The sequence below is a fragment of the Anopheles aquasalis genome, chromosome 2 (genome assembly GCF_943734665.1).
Source record: "Anopheles aquasalis chromosome 2, idAnoAquaMG_Q_19, whole genome shotgun sequence".
In the NCBI taxonomy this organism is placed as follows: domain Eukaryota; kingdom Metazoa; phylum Arthropoda; class Insecta; order Diptera; family Culicidae; genus Anopheles; species Anopheles aquasalis.
This window is the reverse complement of record NC_064877.1, coordinates 69,710,798-69,714,337: the sequence shown is the minus strand read 5'-3', so window position 1 is coordinate 69,714,337 and position 3,540 is coordinate 69,710,798.

The following is a 3,540-nucleotide window of genomic DNA, read 5'->3' as shown; positions in this document are numbered from 1 at the left end:
ATGCTGGCAGACAAATGAACGGCACGGAGGCAGGTTCGCCGTCCATTACCTCCATCGTCGACGACGACGACGCTGCGTTCGGGCGATGCTGTTCCTCTTTCCCGATGCTTTGCTGCCGCTGCTGTCTCTACTCACACCCACGGACCACAAACAATGGGCCCGCTCGCTGTGCCGGCGACGCTGTTGCGGGACTTTTGCGGGACAGGGATTTCAAGGTGGAAAAAGGAAGCACGGACCCAAGTTAGTCAGAAACTTGTTAGTACTCAGGATAACGAAAGTTTGGAATTTACTACAAAGGGTTTTTTCCCACATGATTTAATCGAAAAAGAAGCAAAAAGCAAGTATGCGGAAGCAGCAAGTCGTTAAAATGATTAAAATGTAGCAAAAAAGTTTTGAATCGGAATATTTTAATTAAAGTAAAGTTTACAACCTTCTCCCTTCAAGTTATCTGCAGTAAAACGGGCGTGCACTTTACAGGAATCGACCGTTACTGGGAGAGAAGTTTCTCGCCTTCAACTGTGGTCGCTCCTGTCTGTGATCTCCCGTGCGATGAAGTCTCCCTTATCAGCTAGCGTTGCTGTCGGTGTCGCTTATCAGTTTGACATTTGCGTAACACTATATTTATACAGGTATCCATGGCACCACCCCTGCAACCCTTGAGAACTGGCCACTCCATTCGGCAGCAGTAGATTGTGTAGCAGATCATCTGATCAGCACATTCTGACCATCATTCATCAAGCGACCATAAGCATGGAAGTTGGAAGCTGGTCTCCGGTCTCCTCCTACCCACCCCGGACCCAGCCGCGCCTGTCAACGTAAATCACGACAATCGATTAGCAGCTCGTTTTGCCACCCAGCACCACCACCTGCTACCGCTGATACCCACGTGCAGCGTCCTCCTCGCATCATCAGCACGCATTGATGAAGTTGATGGAATCTGCACCAAATGTTCGGCTGGCTGGCTGGCTGGCTGGCTGGCTGGACGAAGCCGCATCCGTTGCCACCGTCACGGGCGGCGGCGTTGTCTGTCTGGAGGAGCGTTGGGAGATTATTAAATCAAATCACCATTAATCTAGATTCCCGCGCGCGAAACCGCAACTGAAGTCAGCCAGCCCAGTCGTTATCGTCGGACCCAGACCGCGATCGCTAGATTGCACACAGGTCTGTCCGTCGGTCGGGGTGAGTTTTGTGCGTTTCTCCTTCGCGAAATTGAATCGAGCATAGAAATCGTCGACATTCGGCGGCGATCATGGTACGACATCATAGTGTGCCGGAGATAATGCTGGTCACAGATTCTGGTTTCTGCTTTGTCAAAGGGGTGCGCATAAATGTTCGTGATGAGTTGTTCAGCGCCATTGTGAGATACACGAGATGACATTCGATGTTTGCTGATCTGCTGCTGCTTCATTCCAACTCTAGTCTGGTATTCTGGACGAAATTGTGAGAACACTTTATGAGTTAATGTTTTAGACAGGCTGAACTCTGCGTATTATCTCTTATCAATCGGATGCAAATGATTCAATGTTTGGAGTATGGTGGTGCAGGAATTCTGTTCCGTAGCTTTGAATCATCTTACGCCGGTTTGTTATCGGTAGGGTGATATCACGCTACAAACTCAAGAGCAGACGTCATTCATTGAGCAATGACTTCATCTAATTCTATTTCACGATATACGTCACTAGAAAGGCAAAACCCCAAAATTTCAGTCACTTCCTTCATGTTCCATGATTGACCGCAAATGGCGCAAATGAGAAACGCAATCACGCGCCACGACAACTCCACGAAGCATCGATTAGACAGCAATTTCCGATTCGATTCCGATTTTTATGAGCAATACTTCCAAACTTAAGTTCTTGACTCACTCAACTCGATCGTTAAATACCTTCAAATTCCCTGACAGCTTAGGATTTACCTTCACCGACTTAAATAACACAGATTGAACTTGAATTGAACGAAAATAGAAGAATACATCTATTGTTAATGGCAGGTGCAGGTGCATTGCGCGCAGAACCATTCGGGCACCGTTACCATTTGGACACTGGCCCAAACAAGCAGTTTTCGGATGAATGCAGAATATTTGGCCGTGCTAATCTGTTGATTTTGCCACAGCATTCAACGCTGTACCAGTCAGTCAGCGTACCGTGGAGAACGTCCAGACACGTACACCCAATGGTCCGTTGTTCGGGTTTGGGTTTGGGGTTCAATCAGGACGTCAGACACAGTCGCCGTCGGTCGCAGTCGTCGTCCTCATCGCCGGTTGTCTGGGCCGAGAGATGCTGCATCGCTAATGGATCATGATCAGCCCGCAACGTCAACAGGCGGTCTCGCCATCGTGCGCACCCATTCGGATGTTGGGCATTATTCAATGAAGCGCGCCAGCGGTGGCGGTGCTGGCGGACAGCCTTTGATTTAATCCAATCAACCCGTGGCTAGCCACTGCGCGCTACTAAGCCGTTGCTCCAAAACCCGCCAGACTGTGCTGCTCCGTGGTAATCGGCACGCGCGCGCGCGCTCACCCGCCATTGCGTCGTCCCGGATGGCGCTGGTGGACTGATCCGTACTATTTCAATTGCGCTTTTGAGCAGCACGAGCAACAAGCAGCAACACAGTGCCATTACTTCTCCGGTTTGATATGTTGATGAAACCGCAGTCTCACTCCGAGTGCACTGGGTGCGATCAGCGTGTTTTGAAATCGTCATTAACCCGGCGATCATAAACACGAGTGATTCCCTTCACTGACGACGAAACGCCACATTACAATGTACAATTACATGCGGCACGCAGGTAAACTGCAGCAACTGGCGATGGCATTCGCACAAATGACACCCACCGTGTGGGGCGCACTGTGGCGGCAGAGACAGGAGGCTCTCCTCTGGGAAAGGAAACTGTGAATTAAGCCTCCTACGCCTTCCGTTTGCCATCCACGCGCCACCTCGTGGCGTGGTGTGGTGTGGGGTTGGGGGGACATCGAAACCATACCAGGGGTCAGGTGAGACATTTAGTTCTTGTGCTATTATTGTTCTCTCCGAACCGTTTCCAGCAACGACCATTTCGCGACCGGCCTGAAGATGAATGGCGCAAACGAGCACTTGGGGATCAGATCAAAGACCGTTCGCCCCTCAGAACATCGCTACGTCGTTATGGTCAGCTGTTTTCGGGAAGAAATGAACTGAAGATTGAGTAGGCTGGATGGAGTCATCACAAATCATCTTCGGAGGCCGGAATCGGATCGATGCGTAGATCATCGAATATCATCGAAAAGGTTGCTTTGATCAGAAGTTTCCTAAACGTCTCCCGAGGTGATTAACCGGATGACGCGCACGCCGTGGCCATGCAAGCGAAAACACGAAATTAGTTTATTGCCTACTTGGACCGCGAGAAGGGACCCGGTAAAATATGGCCATTTTGCAAAGGCACACGCCCGCAGTTTCGTTCTGCCGGTCATTTGTCTGCCGAGGCAAATTTCCCCGCGCTCCCACACACCACGAGTGTGCCGCCCAGGAGGGTATGCGAAGGAGTTGGATGGATGGATGCCCGGCC